Raw genomic sequence first — 20230 nt, 5'->3', positions numbered from 1 at the left:
GTGTGTGGGAGGGACCAGGTTTGGAGGAGAGGCAGACAGGGTGGACCTGGGGCATGGCTGGGGAAGTCTGGCTGAGGAGAGGTAGGACTCCCAGTTGGTTATGGGTAGTGGAAGTGAGGGGCCCAGCTCATGTGGCCCAATGTTGGTGGGGGTGGCTAAATGTTGGGGCAGGGGGTGGAGGAGCAGACAGACACAGCAGTCTTCTCTTATACGCTTAGAGTTATTGTAATACCCAGGTAATAAAATTGTCAATCATGTTGCAAACATCTCAAAGCATGACATCATCCCCATTCCACTAGAACAAAAAGTACAGGAGATGGGAGGAGCACTGAGGAATCACATAGAGACCCTGTGGCCTAGTGGAAAGACCATTGGACTGAGACTATTCCTAGCAGAACCACTGGCATTCTGGGTGACCTTGGACAAGTCACTTCACCTCTCTGTGCCTCAGTTTACCATCTGTAAAAGGGTATAATGTTGTAAAGTTCTTTGAGATCTACTGATGAAAAGCACTATATTAAAGTTAGGTCTATTGATTATTACCTAGTCATGGTAACATATCAATTCCAAATGCAGGTGAGGTCTACAACTGCCGAAATAACCGTTAGCTCCTACCAACAAACATTTCTCTTTCCACTTAAAAAACTAGGAAATTAAATGGCAAAAAAAAAGTCATTAGCACAGAGTTAAGGTTGCCTGGTAATAACTTGTGCACTTCCAGAACATTGAGTTCAGCAAAACTCAGACTTGTGAAAACCAGAGAATGCAGAGTTAAGGTAAACACCAACACAACCTTAATTCTGCCCTCTTCAAGTGATGCCCCAAAACACCCATTACACACATACTAGGGCTCTGCCTTTCACTGTAATGGACAGATGCTACCTGTACCTACCCTGTGCTCAAACACTGAGCCTACTCTCGTCAGAATACTCCAACAACCACTTCATATCCTTTTAAACCCTTCATGTTAGCACACAGCAAACCATCTAAACCTATATTTTCCCCTACCCATCATTAAAACCACAGACGTTTCAAATTAACAATTAACAATACCCATGGAAAGAAGACCTCTGTGCCCTGCTGTTGATACAGCCTACACAATTCTGTATTGGAATGATGGAGACTAGAACCTCAAGGTACACATGCACCTCTTTCCTTTGATAACACACATGTGAAGACTCAGACCCAGACCTCCTTCTATCATAATCACAGCCATTCCAAGGTACTCCAACTTATTTCTCCACCATTCAGTACAGCTACTCCGGCACAATGAATCCAATGAAAGTGTGTATGGATAATTTCCTGTGGCTATTGCCAGCTCCAGGGGGACAGAGCTAAAGTTGCATATATGTTTACCTTAGCTATGTATTTCCTGGTTTTCGGAAGTTTGAGTTTCGCTGAGCATAACGTTCCGGAAGAGCATGAGCAATCACTGGACACCCTTAATTCTATATTAATAAAGATTTTTGCATATTTAATGTTTCTTTTTTGTTCTGTTGTACAGGCTAACCTGTCTCCATTAACTTCAGTAAAATTATGCTTGAAAATAAATGGATCCCCAATATCTGTGGCTAGGGTGACCAGATGTCCTGATTTTTATAGGGACAGTCCCGATTTTTGGGTCTTTTTCTTATATAGGCTTCTATTACCCCCCACCCCGTCCTGATTTTTCACATTTGCTGTCTGATCACCCTATCTGTGGCCTTCCTCAATATGCATGACCACAGATATCCTGTGGTGGATAGGATTCTGGTGCTGAGGTTTTACAAAGCTGTCTTAAGTGACTTAGATGTCCTGTCCCTTTAAAATCAATGGGTATTATGCATCCAGATTTCCTAGGAGGCTTTTCAAATCTCAGTCTATACACTTTATCCTGCCATTATTTTTGTACAAAATTACACTTGTTTTCACTGACAGTGTGGAGTTTGATAGCAGATGTGACCATTAATGTGCACTTCTCTTTATAAGGAGAAATTCACTTAAAATTGCTTGATGTGTTTCCTAACTCTTCTTGGTAACTGTTTTCATAAACTTTGTTACCATTGAAAAGAGCTTTGCTTGAATTCTTTGCCTGCTTGTTGTTTTTGGTTTTTGTGTTCTAAATTTAATTTGTTTCTGCAAATGTTCTTCATCAGAACTTGGCATTTTTATTTATTCCCTTCAGTTCCTTTCATAAACCTAAAACCCACCTGACGGTCACAAATTTCCAAATATCTGTGTGTAAAAAGCAGAAGTATGTGTAGCATAAGGGGCTTTCCTCATAGAAACCTGAAAACTGCATCTCTGTAGATTACCTATTACTATGATGTCATGTTATAAGCAGAGTTTGTTTTTCTTTCTTGAATTAAGCACATGTATTTTGCTCTCCACAGTGTGTTAAAATAGATTATATAGTCTCTGCTTCTCTACATAAAATACGTGTACACAGCATCTGTGTTATATGTCTGCGCATTACACCTGCAAATATTTCATTGCATGCATGCGTACTAACTGGTAGTTCTGTCAAGGGCTTCAGTTTTCCACCATCTATATTTTATAAGTGCTGTTACTGAACCCATTGCAGAGGATAAAGTTTGTTTCTCCTGTTCTTATACCCATCAGGATGCTTGCTCATCGTATCTAAGGAAATGGATACAGCTAACTTTTTTTCTTTTAAGCCCAAATGACTTCAATCAGCATACAGCAAGTGTCTACAGTGCCTGGCATTTAAAGATATGAGTCATGACTACCTCCCGTATCAGGAAAAGAAGGACAGAATTATGCAGCTGAATAAAAGGGAATGGGTCAAAAAACAGTTTTGGCATGCACAGTTTCTTGAAGGAAGAGAAAATGCTGAATGTTAGCAAACCATCCTTCAACAGCAGGCTTCTCACTTGGTCACTGATGTGAGGGCTTCTTTGATGTTTCTGATAGTTTGATTTGTTTGGGTTTTTATTTGTGAGGGGAAATGGGGAGTGTGTGTGTGAGTGAACTCTTTAGAACAGCCAGTCACCCTCGTCTGCATATGTAGGGGTTTTTTTTGGTTTCAATTACCATAAATTTGATCTTTAATGTACTGTGCAAAGAGAAGGGATGAGAGGTAGAAGCATGCAAACTAGTAGGCGAAGGGTTTGTGTGTATACAGGAGCCTGTAAGCAAAAATACACTAATATAAGAAGTCAAATAATATTTAATATATCTTTCTTTTATTTCTTGTGTAGTTTAAATATTTATCTAAATGTAATAGTAATTCTTTTGATTATCATCATAGAATAGTTATAAGCACATCGCGAATGGCCAACAATTATGCAAAGTGTCAGTTTTTATACATTGTTTAGTTCAAATTTTCAGTGGTTTTCAGAACCAAATGCCAAACATTAATTTATTGCTGAGCTTTACAGGAAATGTTTCACATTTAAGACATAGCATTTTTATTGCTTTCAAAGAAAAGGAACATCTTGCCTGTGTACAGCATTTTAATTTCAGACTTGCATCAGGGCCTGCTTTTTTATTATTTAATATTTTGCTTACCTAGCTTATATTTGTGGCAAAGTGCAATACTGTTGTTTCAGTGTTCCTCAGAATTTGAGCTTTACCTTGAGGCAAGCTCAGTAATGCACTAGGAATGGTAGCCGCCAGCTTTTTTGGCTCATTATTCTCTTTTTATTAAACTTGACAGCTAATTTGCAAGCTCACACTTCCCGCCTCCCCCCCAGTTACAGTTTCTAATATTCTGACAGCTGAATCCTCTAACTCCAGCTGAATATGCAAATGCAATATTGTACTAACAGGGTTCCATTGCATAAGCAATTATAGCCAATGTATTATTAAGTCTAAGATAAGAATGAATTCTCATTTAGAAAGATGGAGAAAGAAGGATAACAATCTTGTGATTTCCTTTGGGAATTTCAGTGTCTATGACCAATCAGATGTGTAGGAAAATTTCACTTAATAGGTTCCCACCTAATAAGTCTGCCCCTTTGTAACAACATACCGGAGAGAATGCTTTGGGTTCTTTTACTATATAAAGATATGTTCATGTCAAATAGCGTGAGTGGCATTTTTATAAACGGAAATAATTTGTTTATTCTTAGAAAAGGAACACCATCATGTGGCTAGGTATGGGAAAAAATATTTGGAGTGGACATTTTTTGGAATGGATTAAGAAAAGGAAATAGTGTGTATAAAATGCTTGGCAAAGCAGAAAACATAAAAATATCTCTGAATTGGCCCTGTTGCAAAACTGCAGGGTTGAAATTTCTTTTCCAGTACCCACAGCAATTAGAAAAACTGTCTAAACTTTAAGATAACTGTTTTAGCTGTTTGTCCAGCAAGCTATGTGCAAGAGAAAAAATCTGCTTTCTGACCACTGGCTTCAAACCCTGGGTTAGAAATCTATTTTATTGCATAATTCTTTCCTAGGCCCCAATTCAGCAAGGTTCTAAAGCACATGCTTACATTTAAGCATGTGAATAATCCAATCCTTATTCAGATTTATATGCTTAAATCTCCTTGAAGTCAATGGGCTTTCAGAACAGGCTTAAGTGTTTTGCTGAATCAGTGCCCTCATATTTTTGTGATTCACCAAGTTTTAAAAAGCAGTCACTTATAGATATTTAAAGTGTAAATCAAAACTGTCTCCTTCTTCTACAATATGCACAGTATTTATATCTACTAAAAGTAGCACCGCTTGAATGTTTGTACTGTGTAATAAATATATCAGCTATGAGTCTGTTTAAAAAAAAAAGTCAAGATTTCATCTGAAGACTATGGCTATACCTTGGTATTTTTACAGTTTCTTAATTTTTTAACTTTTTAATCACAGATTGTGCCATAACTTATAAAGATGTCTGTGAAAACTGCCTTTAATACAGAACAATTACCATTTTGATCTCTCTATAGAATTGATAAACATTTAGTTCACTGCTGGCCAAAGTGATAAGTAGAGAGTTTCTTTATGCTGTCAATACCATTTAGTGCTCTACGGGGGAAAGTTCTGTATACAACTTCTATATACAACATTATGCATACTGTGCAAAGCAGTTGACACTAAATGGAGTGGAAAAGCAAGGTACCTGATGGAACTTGTTCAAAACCTACATGATGTTACCATTTTTAGCTGCTTCTGCTGTTGGCCAAACGTGACCGTCTTGGCATTATCGCGTTTATTTTGTGGCATCATAATGCTGCATGCCAGAGTATAACGATCACAATATAACACTGTGCCTGCAAGTTGCAATACAATATCATAACTGGATAATATGTGGACACCAGAGATTATGTCAGGACCCTTTAGGTATCTTTGAGGTGTAGCTTGCAGGAAACATGATCACCCCATCAAAGTTAAATAGGGTGGCAAGGGAAGTATATCCAAATTTTGCGATGACTTTCAAATCCAGTCCTCTATCATTGAGATATTAATATTAATATTACATCACTGTAAAAAACACATTCTCTTGGGCTATTTCAGGCTGAGCTGGCAGATCAGCTCACTGAGAATAGCATGAGGAGAAAAAGTAAAAGAAAACACAGAGAACACAAATTTCCCAAAGCAAACAGCACTGATTTACTCACTCTCTCTATCACATTCTTATGCTTTTTCTTCTCCCTCATCTGCTTTCATGGTTGTAGTTTACAGGGAAGCCTCCTTATTTGGCAGCCTTATAGGGATTAAACTGTTAAAAGGCAGGGAAGATGGAAATATCTACAGAATTTAGAATAAAGGAAATCCGTGAACAAATTAAAGCTCCAACCTGCTGAAAAATGGATGGAAGTTTTTTCTTCAGGTACGTACTAAAACATATCTAGCATCTCATAGCACTTTTGGCTGATACTGGCCCAATATTAAAATATATTTCATTACATTTAATGTTGCCCAATGAAATTTAACATTCAATCTAAAAATCTGTTAATCTGTTCAGTCGTAAAGTATTTTCTTCTTCAAAACACTGGAAAGCAAATCAGATGGCATAGTGAGTTTCCTAGATTCCTTTTAGATGGTGCTCCATATGTATAGACTATAATATTAATTTTGTGATGCAAAGTTCAGTGTGTCAAGGAAAGGAATTCATATATAATTAACTGGCATATACATCTCAGCAAGGTTACTACAGTGTTGCTTGCTGCTGGCTGCCTCTGTCTTTGCTCTATGTTGAATTACTGCCCACAGGGCCGGCTTTAGGCCAATTCCATCAATTTCCCTGAATCGGGCCCCGCGCCTAAGAGGGCCCCGCGCCCAGTGGCAGAGCCGCCAGTGTGGGGGCAAGTGGCCGAGAATCCCTTCCCTGGCTAGAGGCTCCTTTTTAATTTTTACTCACCCGGCAGCGCTCTGGATCTTCAGCGACACTTCGGCAGCGGGTCCTTCACTCGCTCCGGGTCTTCGGCAGCACTTCAGCGGCAGGTCCTTCAGTGCCACCGAAGACCCGGAGCGAGTGAAGGACCCACCGCCAAAGACTAGGAGTGCCGCCCGGTGAGTACAAGCCCCACGTGTTTGTTTACGTGGTTTTTTTAGTCATCCCTGCTGGGGCCCCGTCAAAACTGTTCAAATTGGGCCCCGCACTTCCTAAGGCCGGCCCTGACTGCCCGCATCCTTTTATATGAGGAAAAAAACTCTGTATTTTATCTTTTTATACATCAGAATTCTTAAATTGAATAAACTTAAGGCTTCTAAATATTAGATTCTTTCCTATGAACACTTCAAGGTTGTGAATTGAGTATTTCCATCTGCTATTCCCAAAAAATATTTTTAATGAATGGGTTTAATGACTCTTGCAAACCAATTTCTTTACATACAAAAATATTTGCACATAAGCGAGCTAGGGTTGTTTCTGACTAGGACCCACTGTCACCTAATTAGACATGCATGGTATTAATAGGCATTTGTAGTATTTGCAGGACTCATCCAAGGACAAGGGATCCCTGCTGAAAATTTTCCATTAAAAAAATTAATAATTGCATAGCACAGGGCCCTTCTGAAATGCCTGACTAAAATGCTCCTATGTTTTTGATTAAGTGGTGATATCTGGATATAGAAAGACTAAAAATTAAAAGATTAAAAAAAAAAAGATTTTATTCCTGGGCAGTAAAATTAAATGTGCTGGCAATGGCTATGGAATGGTACAAGATTCAAAACAAAGTGCTTTGCCTACAGACATGATTTGTGGTGTTATGTCTGTACAGTGACCTCTGATCTAATTAAACATATGGGCATCCTGAGGGTGCAGTTAGTGTTTTGCATTGCCATGTGAAAGAGCTAGGTTTGTTTTCTGGTTCTGGTGTAGTAATCATATTTGTACTGTGTTAGAGCCAAGAGGCCCCAATCTATTTATTTATTGATTGATTTGTATTGTAGAAGTCCCTAGGAGCTCCAGTCATGGACTGGGACTAGCAATGTACAAACACAGATCAAAAAGAGACCCTGCCCCAAACAGCTTACAATCTAAATTGGTGCCCCCATTCTTTTTGGTGCTGTACACATAGACTGCTGCTGCCCTTGACAGTTTATAATCTAAATTTAGATAAGATGCAACAATTTGGTGTAACACACAAATTTAAGTAGTAGGGGAGGGAGGACAAGGGTAAGAGAAGGTGTGGTTGTAGGTGCGCACTTAGTTTCTAGGTTAGAAGGGCTTGGATGATTTTTTTAAAGAAATATATATAGAGCGATATAGATATAGATAAAGCAACTGTTTTGATCTCAGTAATCATTGCTGGCCACCTGCCTATTTGTTAGCAGTTAAGAATTTATCACAAGCAACATAGTAGAAATGGGGCTTGAGGATAGTTTCAAAGGGGGACATTTTGCTGCTTTGTGAATTAGCTGGGGAACTGTGTTCCATTTCTAAGGGATGGCAGTGAAGAAAACATGAAAGTGCTTGTGGGAGAAGATAAGTGGATGATGATAAAGGCTGGCATTTTTGGCGACAAAAGAAGAATGACATAAAATACATAGTGGATATGTTGGGGGGGATACCAAATAGAAGCTTGTGCTTTTTTTGCAGGTGGGAAGTTGGGAGATCCAGTGGAGGGACTCAGTGGAAAGGTTAGAATTGACATAATCAAGGCAATGGATCAGGAAAATGACTTGAGCAATTGTGGTTTAAAATGAACCCAAGGGAAGTAAGGTACATTTCAGGAAGACTGGAGAGGAGGTTGTAGTAGTCAAGATGGGAGATTTAGCTGTGTGGGTTGATAGAAAAGTCTGGATCTTTGAGATATTATGGAAGAAGAGGTGGAAAGATTTAGTTACACCAGAGGCAAAAAATATTTCCCAGGTTATGGGCCTGTGTGACTTGGAGGGTTGTGGTGGCAATAGTAGAGAAAGCAGAGAGAGGAGAGGGCTTGGGAAGGAGGAGAAAAGCTGAGTCTCTTTCTCCTCAGGTGGGCACTATGCTTATCCTCTAAAGAAAGAAGTGGCTTATGTTATTCAACAGTGACAACACCATCTGATTGAGGAGTGGCAAAGGGCCTCTAAGTATACTCAAAGTTATAGTAACAGGTGGAGTAGAAGAGATCCTCGGGGCTTTGACAGGAAAACTGAAGACCCTCTAACATTTTAATGGAAACTTTTAAATATGTGAGAGGTTGCAATTTCATGTGGGTTCCTAACCTCACATTTTTTGTTAAAGTAGATGCACATACATACACCCTAGTGCACATGCACCAAGTATAAGCTTACTCTTAATTAAAGAATGACAAACAACTTCAGCGACTTACGGATGTGACACTCAGGTAAATAATGTTGCTGTCATGGAAAATTTAAGCCTTTGAGATGAGTTACTGGCAAAGACTTTTGCGTATCTCCTATATGGAAAAGAAGATGAACACTTATGTTGGAAATATTATTGGAGAGAAGTGGACTCTGCTATTGGAAATCAGCAGGCACAAACTTACGTACTTTGGAGAAATGGAAACAACTTTGAGAAAGTTTTCATGGAATGAATGGTGGTGGGTCATCATAGTAAGGGTCAAATACTGAGGAGAGAGATAGATGGTGTGCAGCAGATCACTGGAAGGCCAGCTTTTGAGTATTCCAAGTTAGCAATGAATGGAGAAGTCTTCTGAAAATTCTGCTATGATGTCACCAGTGTCCAGACATGAATAAATAGACTTTACATGACATTACAAACCACTTCAGGAAATATAAAAACTGAACCTCTGAGCAGAATCTTAAACTGAATGTGGAACAAATGTTTTGGAAGCTTACAATAGTTTTAATTTTTTTAAAAACTTTCTGATACTGTAAGCAGATTTTCATAGATATCTAGACACCTATAGATGCAGATAGGTGACTAACTGCATTGACTTCAACATCTAGGCACTTTTGAAAACCCCACTGTGCACCCTTCTGCGTCTTCAATCACCTAAATACTTTTAAAAATCTGGGCCACAGCTTCTAATGGATTACATTGTACAGTGTGCACATTTCAGCCAAAAGCACTTCAAAATAATAGGGTTTAGAGTGTAAAAATCAAAATGCCTGAATGGACTCAAAAAATGCTGGTGTATTTGAGCTAGAAGCCAAATCAAGTAATGGCTACCTTAAAGGTGTAATAATGGAACAGCTTTGAGACTGTATAGGGGACTCCCATACTTCAAGACAAAGGGAGACATCAAAGCAAAATCTACAGTATGGCCTTCTACTTGTTTCTTTTGATTTCTCAGCTTGCCTTGAAAGCTGAAACTCACTTTGAGACATGAATTGCTCTTTATTAGAGAAATTCAGATTATTGTGCTCAGGCCAAAGATGAGAACTGCAAATAAGGAAAAATGGCATTGATTGCTGTTTTAGTGGTAGAGAGATTTCTGTTAAGAGCTTTAACAAAAGGAGTTTTATTTCCCAGGAGGAATGGGAGAAATGCCTTCAATGCTAGTTTGTGCAGTAGAAAGCTCTGAAGGACTCAAGTGTGTATGATCTCATTAGGGTCATTTCTTTTTCTAGCTGTATGAACTCTATGGTACAACCACCAATAGCCAAGAAAGGACCTCCACTACCACCACAGGTTTCCAAGCCATTGTGTATTTTGAACTGAGTTAGCATTAAGGAATTAACTGAGTCTTCCATGGTAATCTTACTGTGATTCATCATTTTCCCAGAACTGAAACATTGATCAGCTGGTCATTCAATGCATCACAGCTACTGTAACGTATTATTAGCTTGTAATAAAGTAGACTTAGAACAACAAAAAAGAGAAGAGAGGAAAAAGAGAGAAGATACGTCCATATACCCGAGAGAGATTAAGTACAATGCCGTGTATACCAAAAGGAAAAACAAACATATTTGTCCAGATCCTCTCCTGTGCCTGAGCTCTGTTTTATGTGGTTGAGACAGGGGAAATGTCAAGGAGACAGTTCTGGCTCCCTGATTCTGAGGGCAGTCCTGATGCTGGCACCACCTAGAACTGCTGCTGGGCAATTCTAGCATGTACCACTGCTGAAGAGTCTTTAGTGGATCCCACCAATGGAAAATTGGTGTAGTATAGCTCCCTCTGCTACGCCTTCCGCTCAACCCCAACACACTCTCTTTGCTAGGGGTTGGGAAGGGAGAGGCCAGATCCAGTACCTAACAGATGTGAGGAAATCTCAACTGGGAATTTGTCGCCAGATTGGGTATATCTATACTACAGCTGGGAGTGAGCCTCCCATCCTGGGTAGACAGAGGCTTGCTAGCTTATCTCAAGCTAGCACATTAAAAATAACTGTGTGGATGAGCTGAGCTAGTGCAAGTCTGTCTACCCAGTCTAGTTTCAGAGTAGCAGCCGTGTTAGTCTGTATCCGCAAAAAGAACAGGAGTACTTGTGGCACCTTAGAGACTAACAAATTTATTAGAGCATAAGCTTTCGTGGGCTACAGCCCACTTCTTTGGATACATATAGAGTGGAACATATATTGAGGAGATATATATACACACATACAGAGAACATGAACAGATGGGAGTTGTCTTACCAACTCTGAGAGGCCAATTAAGTAAGAGAAAAAAACTTTTGAAGTGATAATCAAGATAGCCCAGTACAGACAGTTTGATAAGAAGTGTGAGAATACTTACAAGGGGAGATAGATTCAACGTTTGTAATGGCTCAGCCATTCCCAGTCCTTATTCAATCCTGAGTTGATTGTATCTAGTTTGCATATCAATTCCAGCTCAGCAGTCTCTCGTTGGAGTCTGTTTTTGAAGTTTTCAAGATAGCCACCCGCAGATCTGTCATTGAATGACCAGACAGGTTAAAGTGTTCTCCCACTGGTTTTTGAGTATTATGATTCCTGATGTCAGATTTGTGTCCATTAATTCTTTTGCGTAGAGACTGTCCGGTTTGGCCAATGTACATGGCAGAGGGGCATTGCTGGCACATGATGGCATATATCACATTGGTAGATGTGCAGGTGAACGAGCCCCTGATGGTATGGCTGATGTGATTAGGTCCTATGATGATGTCCCTTGAATAGATATGTGGACAGAGTTGGCATCGGGCTTTGTTACAAGGATAGGTTCGTGGGTCAGTGTTTTTGTTCAGTGATGTGTGGTTGCTGGTGAGTATTTGCTTTAGGTTGTGGGGTTGTCTGTAAGCGAGGACAGGTCTGTCTCCCAAGATCTGTGAGAGCAAAGAATCATCTTTCAGGATAGGTTGTAGATCTCTGATGATGCGCTGGAGAGGTTTTAGTTGGGGGCTGAAGGTGACAGCTAGTGGTGTTCTGTTATTTTCTTTGTTGGGCCTGTCTTGTAGGAGGTGACTTCTGGGTACTCGTCTAGCTCTGTCAGTCTGTTTTTTCACTTCAGCAGGTGGGTATTGTAGTTTTAAGAATGCTTGATAGAGATCTTGTAGGTGCTTGTCTCTATCTGAGGGATTGGAGCAAATGCGGTTATATCTTAGAGCTTGGCTGGAGACAATGGATCGTGCGTTGTGTCCTGGATGGAAGCTGGAGGCATGTAGGTAAGTGTAGCGGTCAGTAGGTTTCCAGTATAGGGTGGTATTTATGTGACCATCGCTTATTAGCACAGTAGTGTCCAGGAAATGGACTGCTTGTGTGGATTGATCTAGGCTGAGGTTGATGGTGGGATGGAAATTATTGAAATCATGGTGGAATTCCTCAAGGGCTTCTTTTCCATGGGTCCAGATGATGAAGATGACATCAATGTAGCGCAAGTAGAGTAGGGGCGTTAGGGGACGAGAGCTAAGGAAGCGTTGTTCTAAGTCAGCCATAAAAATGTTGGCATACTGTGGGGCCATGCGGGTACCCATAGCAGTGCCGCTGACTTGAAGGTATATATTGTCCCCAAATGTGAAATGGTTGTGGGTGAGGACAAAGTCACAATGTTCAGCCACCAGGTTAGCTGTGACATTATCGGGGATACTGTTCCTGATAGCTTGTAGTCCATCTTTGTGTGGAATATTGGTGTAGAGGGCTTCTACGTCCATAGTGGCCAGGATGGTGTTTTCTGGAAGATCACCGATGGATTGTAGTTTCCTCAGGAAGTCAGTGGTATCTCGAAGATAGCTGGGAGTGCTGGTAGCGTAGGGTCTGAGGAGAGAGTCCACATAACCAGACAAGCCTGATGTTAGGGTGCCAATGCCTGAGATGATGGGGCGTCCAGGATTTCCAGGTTTATGGATCTTGGGTAGCAAATAGAATACCCCTGGTCGGGGTTCTAGGCATGTGTCTGTACAGATTTGTTCCTGTGCTTTGTCAGGGAGTTTTTTTAGCAGATGGTGTAGTTTCTTTAGGTAATCCGCAGTGGGATCAGAGGATAATGGCCTGTAGAATGTGGTGTTAGAGAGCTGTCTAGCAGCCTCTTGGTCATATTCCAATTTATTCATGATGACGACAGCACCTCCTTTGTCAGCCTTTTTGATTATGATGTCAGGGTTGTTTCTGAGGCTGTAGATGGCGTTGTGTTCAGCATGGCTGAGGTTATGGGGCAAGTGATGTTGCTTTTCCACAGTTTCAGCCTTTGCACGTTACGGAAGCAATCTCTGTAGAAATCCAGTCTGTTGTTTCGACCGTCCGGAGGAGTCCACGCAGAATCCTTTTTTTTTTGGTAGTGGTGGTAGGGGGGATTCTGTGGGTTAGTATGCTGTTCAGAGGTATGTTGGAAATATTCTTTGAGTCGGAGACGTCGAAAGTAGGATTCTAGGTCACCACAGAACTGTATCATGTTCGTGGGTCTGGAGAGACAAAAGGAGGGGCCCCGAGATATGACAGACTCTTCTGCTGGGCTAAGAGTATAGCTGGAAAGATTAACAATATTGCTGGGTGGGTTAAGGGAACTACTGTTGTGGCTCCTTGTGGCATGTAGCAGTTTAGATAGTTTAGTGTCCTTTTTCCTTTGTAGAGAGGCAAAGCTTATGCTCTAATAAATTTGTTAGTCTCTAAGGTGCCACAAGTACTCCTGTTCTTTTTACCCAGTCTAGGAGGCTTGTACCCAATTGTAGTGTAGACGTATCCATTATGACCCCTATGTGCTGCCTGAGTCCTACAAATGGGCTGGGCTGTATCTCACCTGAGGGTCTTACTCAATATTATGATATCATCTGTCATAAACAGCACACTAAAGTATATATCATTTTAAAATCTTGAAACATACTCCACTGCAATATTTGGTTTGCTTGTGTTTGCTGAATTCCTTTTATGGAGCATAGGGAGTCCTGCAAGTAGGACAATAGCTTCTCTTTCTGGGAGAGGAAAATGTCAAGATTTTAATGGTGACTACTGAATATGTATTTTCTATATAAAAGGAAAAACACCCCTTTAGCAGCCACAAAAGAACAGGATTAGTTAAGAATGGGACATATAACAAGAAAATTATTCTGTGAAAAGACAAAACACAAAAAATAGCTCAGACAATAAACAAACTATGGGCCCAGTTAATAAGTAAAGGAGCCATCAGCTAGGGTATTCGACAAGCATGTAGCACAATCAGTGAGAAAAAGATACAGAAAGCTTGCAGAAGGATCACAATATAACCACTTACTGCTTTGCTTTCCAATTTCAGGTTTAAGTGGTAATACCAGATATGTTTACTCTTTCTTAATCTTCAAAAGGGAAGTGGTGTTTGTTTTAGCAAATAGGAGCAATTTAATTGCACTGATTTTTTTTTTCCATTGAAAGCAGTTTAATGGAGTTTTTTTAACAAGCTAGATAATTACAATTTGGTCTGTAATTAATAAGGGTTTAGCTATGCTTACTGAAATTAAGAGAAGCACTTCAGGCCTGTGTTCTTTTATTCACCTATTGCCTCAATAGAAGATTTAGTTCTATTATCAGTAATGAACTTGCTAATTTTTTGCTTCTTCTGTCACATCAATGAATTGAAAGGGAAAAAAAAGACATTGTCAAATCAAACAAGCTCCTCTAATTACAAATATTCTGTACAACTGTATAGGAAAAAGCTAATTATGGTATTTATTATATTCTTGATCACATTCATTTGCATTTGGAAGTCATTACTCTCATTGTGAGCTATCAACACTTTATATTAGCTTTGACACCTACTTGATTAGCTATAGTTGTGCAGACACCCGTGCTGGATCATTATTGCAAATTTGTGGACACAATTAATGGGCTCTAGAGACTAGAAATCCCTCTGATGAAGCTACTGTGATTGCATTAGTTTGCATTTGGATGAGTGATTCATGTGGCAGTTGTATTGTAAATACTGAGAATATCAGGGTTCTTGGAATGTGTGAGTGGGCCCAGATGTTGTTATATTTAGTGATGATGTGACAAGTGCAGGGACTGTATTCGGTGGTTAATAGTCTGTTAGGAAGATAATCTGTAATCACTAATCTCACTTCCTTTGTTTACAGTTCTTACAGTCATCTTTATAGGGCACCCTGTTTTGTCACTCTGGCTGGATTCAAAGACCGCTCTAAAAAAATAATTTAATAGTCTTACCTACAGTAGACTGACATGGTGAGTGAGGTAATATCTTTTATTGGACCAGCTTCTGGTGGTGAAAGAGACAAGCTTTCGGGTTTACACAGAGCTGTTCAGATTCTTCAGACCTCTAATATCGTGGGACCAACATGGCTATAACAACACTGCATACAACTTTTTATTTTGTGATCTTTCTGGAGCAGATTAAGATTAACTGAGGCCTCAATCCATCAAAAGGGTTGTGTTCCCAACACCCTCCCCCCAATATTTTGGGTATGCTTAGTCCAATAAAAGATGATATCTCCCACATCTTGTCTCTTTAATATCCTGGGATCAACATGGCTACAACACCACTGCAAACCACAGTAGACTGTAGTTCTTGCCAAAACTGTGCTTGTTTACATTTAAAGATTTTTTTGTCTCAAGATACTAAAAACAGATCCCAATACACACCGTTTTGTCTACTTCCTGTTTATAAAGCCTGTCAAATGTATACTAAACTGAACAATATGAAATACTGTAATTATCTTTTTTACTGCATCCTCTTATCCCCAACAGGCACCTTCAACCTAACTATATAGACCAAGACACTACTTTGAAATTCACTCTAGGTTGGAAAATTCTAATCCCATTTATTTCCTTTCCAAGCACACTCCTATCCCCCATTCTCACAATGACCCCCAGCAGGACATTTTATGCCCTTCCTCTCTGCAATGTCCAACCAGTCCTCCTCTTTTCCCAATGATATATCAATGTTCATAGATCTGCAGTCTTCTGCTGGGCACAGCTGGATGTGCTATTCAAATCTTATGAGCTCTGTGGCTTTCCAGACACAGGCAGCCCAAGTTGCATTGTGTGCACCTGTGAAAGGTGAAGTTACTGAGTGTGCAAGATTGAAATATAAGGGGCCCAATCCTGCAACCTGTACTCATCAGAGTAATCCTTATTCATTTTAGTCTCATTGTATAAACAAGGACTGCTCATATGGTGTGATAGAGCACCTGACATCAGTCAATAACTTGTATTTCTTGGCAGGGAAAAATTTGATACAGATTTTAAGAGGCAAATCTATGCTACCTCTGTGATTAGCTAACATAGGAATTGGATTCTCTAAGTATGAGGATATGCTTTCATATAGCCAAGAGGAATGGACATGCAAAGCAAAGTTAAACGCAGGGGAGAAACCTTGAGACCAAGGACACAAGTGGACAGGGGCTGTCGGTGACCTAAGGATTGTAGGATCTGGCCCTGCGAAAGGTAGAGAGCCTATTTGGGGGAAAGGTGAGGGTTACAAAGTAGGAAGAGGAAGAAAAGGAGGATTATCTGGTTTTCTATCGTAAATGTTGAGAATATCAGGATTCTTGGAATGTGTGAGCGGGCCCAGATGTTATGTTTAGTGATGATGAGACAAGTTCAGGGACTGTGTTCTGTGGTTAATAGTATATTAGGAAGATAGTCTGTAATCACTAATCTCATACTGAGAAGAGCTGATGTGAAGTAAGAGGAGGAAGGGAAGCAGAGGTGAAAGTAAGACGGTATGGTATGGTGTACCGGCAAGAGCCAGTACGCCGTGCCGGACTGGACCAGCTTCGGTGGCAGTGATTTAAAGGGCCCGGTGCTCCAGCTGCTGTGGGGAGCCCCAGGCCCTTTAAATCCTCGCTGGAGCTCTGGCAGCCGGGCTCGGGCGGGGATTTAAAGGGCCCAGAGCTCTGCGGCGGCCGGAGCCCCGGGCCCTTTAATTTGCCCCTGAGCCCCGGGGCTCCCAGCCTCAGTCGGAGCCCCCGGGCCTTTAAATCTTGAAAGGCCTCGTCTCTTCCATTTGAGGCCATGCCTCTTCCGGTTGAGGCCACAGGCTCAGGACTCCAGCGTACCAGTAAGTCCTTTAAGTTACTTTCACTCCTGAAGGGAAGCCACTAAAGGTTCAGTGAAGTTTGGATCAACATCTAGATCTTTATGCAACACAGACAGTTTATCCAAACTGACCAAAGCTCAGAACATTTTATTCCTCACCCATCACTAGCCAACACCCCTTTCTGTTTCACAGAGTCCTATAATGAAATCTCTGGTACCTCTGGAAATACCTCACTCCCGCTGAAGAACTTCAGTGACCTCCTCATATGATGGATTGACAATGGGAGCCTGCAGCTGCAAATTGCTACATAACAAAAGTTATTGCAAATTGCTGAAATATCTGTGCAATGTTTTCACTACACCCTTCCGCCCCCTCCCCCCCAAAAAAACACCTCTAGTGAAGGTGTCACAGCTGTCATTTAAGAGCTCGGTATCTCATTGTTTCCTTGTATTCCCCTTTCTATTTGGTAGTATCCACCTGTTGTCTCTTGCCTTATACTTTAGACTGGTTTCAGAGTAGCAGCCGTGTTAGTCTGTATCCACAAAAAGAACAGGAGTATTTGTGGCACCTTAGAGACTAACAAATTTATTTGAGCATATGTTTTCGTGGGCTAAAACCCACTTCATCGGATGCATGCAGTGGAAAATACAGTAGGAAGCTGTATATATACACAGAGAACATGAACCAATGGGTGTTACCATACACACTGTAACAAGAGTGATCTGTTAAGGTGAGCTATTACCAGCAGAAGAGAAAAAAAACTTTTTGTAGTGGTAATCAAAATGGCCCATTTCCAGCAGTTGACAAGAAGGTCTGAGTGGGGAATAAACATGGGGAAATAGTTTTACTTTGTGTAATGACCCATCCACTCCCAGTCTTCATTCAAGCCTAATTTAATGGTGTCTTGTTTGCAAATTAATTCCAATTCAGCAGTCTCTTGTTGGAGTCTGTTTCTGAAGGTTTTTTTGTTGTAATATTGCGACTTTTAGGTCTGTAATCGAGTGACCAGGGAGATGATTTGTGTCCATTTATTCTCACTGGGACAGGGACTCTTTTTGTTCTGTGTTTGCACAGTGCTGAAAACAATGGGGTCATAGTCCATGACTGGAGCTCCTAGGGTGCTGTAATAATACAAATAAGAATAAAGATAATTCTGCTCTTTATTCATTATTAACTTGGCAGGGTTACCAACATCTCCTTGCTCTCCAACTAGCATCTTAGCTGGATAAGTAAAATATTAAATTTTCATTATCAATCATCATGGTAAAGAGCTGGCAAAGAGATGATTTCCCTGGACTAGTAAATTTTCATTAAGGTTTTGTAGGGCTGACAAGATGTTAGTATGACCTTTCCAAAACAGCAAGGCTCCCAAAGCTGGAGTGACTTATTGTAGCAAAGGTGTGTCAGTTGTCAAATGAGTGTGTAACACCAACAGACCCTAGTCACTGGCAGGTGGGATTGAACCTGGGATCTCTCAAGCTTGGTGCATAAGTCTCTACTGCATGAGCTAAAAGCCATATAGCCCTTAGCTAAGGCTGTAGAGCAGACTCATTAATCTCTCTCTCTCTCAGCCTCTTTGGTCTGGTGCCACTAGATGAGACAGAACATCACACCCAGGAGGTCAGGAGATGTGTGGGTTACAAGTGCACCACAGGCGGTAGTGGGCTTCTGTCAGGATTGTTATCTTCTCCCCCAACTCTCCGATGTGCTTGTTTTTAGGTGTGGTACCTCTTTATGCCAGTGTAGACATTCCCCAGTCACACGGTTATGGATTTGGTTGTGGAGAATGTGGCATCACATCTTTCTTATAAGGTCAGGAGTTTCACATATCCACTCAGCTTGCAATAGATGCTCTTCTGCTTATGGAGACATTAGCATGTCCATGAGGAGCAGTCAAAACCCTTCATCTCAAGTGGGAGGCTTGTTCCTGTTGGGATGAAATATCATTGTAGCTTTGAAGTTTTGAATGTGTTTAGTGGCACAGCTGGTATCTTTACCATTTGGCTAGTAAATAAAATGATAATCAATGCAATGGCTAGATTTGTTTCCTTTTATCTTTATAATGTAATTTGTATGTATTTTTGCAGTGTCAGGTAAAATTTTTAGGCTGTCCAGTATATGGAGCTTCTAAATTAACATATGTCAAGGTTTCCCTCTATTTCCCTGCATTTCTTCCTTGAAGCATTCAAGCTCTAATAATCACACCCTACTTTGTTTCAGAGTAGCAGCCGCGTTAGTCTGTATCCGCCAAAAGAACAAGAGTACTTGTGGCATCTTAGAGACTAACAAATTTATTTGAGCATGTCGGAGAATAAGCTTTCGTGGGCTACAGCCCACTTGTTTGTGTGTATTATCTTGTGTGTTCTACCAACTTTACTTTTCACATTGTAAGCTCATCTCGGGTGGGAACCTGTTATCTGTTTTGCACTGACCTCCCACTCTCCAGCATTATGGAAACTTTTGGCGTCATACATGAGATTCGTAATAATAATTCATTTAGATCAGCATTTTTTCACTCAAAGACAGAAACCCTATGTAATAATTGGAAAAAGCAAAAAGGAGGGTAAAGAAACAAGCCTATATGAATGTATTGCTTTATGTTAAACCAGGATAAATTGTTACATTAATCTAGGGTTACCAGATAGCAAGGGTGAAAAATCAGGAGAGGGGGGTTGGGGGTAATAGGTACCCCCAAAATCGGGACATCTGGTCACCCTACATTAATCTAAAAATTTAACCTAAACCTGAAAACAACAAAGACATTACAAGTTAAGGCTGAAATTCCATCCTCCTATCATCCTATTATAGGCACATACAACAGCTGATCTACTATGTAAGTACACCCATTATTCACTACTGCTGCAGTGCCCAGGGTGAATTCAATGGCAAAACTCGCACTAACTTCAGAGGCCAGGACTTCACCCCGGTCTCTTGCTATTACTTCCTCCCACTGCCATCTCCTTCTCAGTCCCCACATACAGCGTTCAGTTTTTGCACACACTTTTCCAGTTGGCTCCTTGGCTTCTAAATTGGATTCCAAGTTTCTTTTTTCCCTTCACTAACTTATTTTGGTCTGTTAGATCCTGATTAAGCATGGTACTGAAGTGCAGGCATTTGAGGTCAACAGAACTATTCACAGGCCTAATGTTAGGCATGTGCTTCAGTACCTTGCTTGATCAGGACATTGTTCCTCAGCCAAATAAAGCCTCATGTCTAGGGTTACCATATCTAACAAATAAAAAAAGAGGACCCTCCACGGGCCATGGCCCTGCCCATTTCCCCAGCCCCGCCCAACTCCACCCCTTCCCCACGCTAACCCTGCCCCCTCCCACTCCCAGCCACGCGGAAAGGGCTGCCCGAGCGCTACCAGCTTCACGGTTTGCCGGGCAGCCCCCAGACCCTGCGCCCCCGGCCGGCGCTTCCCCAGCACAGCTGGAGCCCGGGAGGGGAAGCGCCCAGCCGGGGACGCAGGGTCTGGAGGCTGCCCGGCAAACCGTGAAGCCGGTAGTGCTTGGGCTTCGGGCAGCC

The 20230-nt window shown here is 41.0% G+C and overlaps 1 long non-coding RNA gene across 5 annotated transcripts in view; it reads left to right on the top strand.

Annotated features, from left to right (window-relative positions):
- Positions 1-20230, top strand: part of LOC117878120 — a 153235-nt gene that overhangs the window by 87589 nt on the left and 45416 nt on the right. Inside the window, exon 3 of one of the 5 annotated variants that reach the window (XR_004645895.1) lies at positions 16895-16917. The exons of 3 other annotated variants lie outside the window; for them this stretch is intronic. This is a non-coding gene — a long non-coding RNA (uncharacterized LOC117878120). Of the gene's footprint in view, positions 1-2601; positions 2617-16894; positions 16918-20230 lie in introns of those variants that run through there. One more of the 5 variants, XR_004645893.1, reaches the window with a different exon arrangement.

This window comes from Trachemys scripta, chromosome 5 (assembly GCF_013100865.1).
Source record: "Trachemys scripta elegans isolate TJP31775 chromosome 5, CAS_Tse_1.0, whole genome shotgun sequence".
Lineage (NCBI taxonomy): Eukaryota > Metazoa > Chordata > Testudines > Emydidae > Trachemys > Trachemys scripta.
The sequence above is the reverse complement of the archived record's forward strand: the minus strand, read 5'-3'. Positions and strand labels throughout refer to the sequence as shown.